Raw genomic sequence first — 572 nt, 5'->3', positions numbered from 1 at the left:
TGGTCCATGTGCTCTGTGTGGTTCTTAAAAACAAGCTTACTTTAACCAAAAATAACCTTGTTTTAAGCACTGCATGTATAATTGAACGACCCACAGCAATGCAGATATGCTTTTGCAGCACCATAAAAACTCCATTAGTTTGCTCTTACCTTTCACTTCAATCACAACAGGTCAGACGCTGAAATGCAAGGGTATGGGAAATTAGAAGTATTTCATTTCATCAAGGTTTATAAAAATGCAATTTCTTGCCATTTTCTTTTAAGACTATGCCGGTATTCCAAAGTAGTCTTTGTATATAAAATGAAACTACAAGACCCTCTGTGTACTAATACAAGTTGGTATCATTTAATTGTAGAATTACTTTTAAGTTCTACCTTTGTAATATAAGTAGTAAAAGCACATTGATTGTCATACATTAACAGCAAAATGCATACAGAATCTTCAAAAAGTAATCTAAAAACAAACACAAATATAGTACATGTCTTACATTGAATGGTTGACATATAAAAAAGTAATTACAGCAGATCTGTTTAATACGGGATTTTAAAATACATTAGAAAACATTGTTCATT

Source organism: Myxocyprinus asiaticus, chromosome 21, assembly GCF_019703515.2.
Source record: "Myxocyprinus asiaticus isolate MX2 ecotype Aquarium Trade chromosome 21, UBuf_Myxa_2, whole genome shotgun sequence".
NCBI lineage: Eukaryota > Metazoa > Chordata > Actinopteri > Cypriniformes > Catostomidae > Myxocyprinus > Myxocyprinus asiaticus.
The sequence above is the reverse complement of the archived record's forward strand: the minus strand, read 5'-3'. Positions refer to the sequence as shown.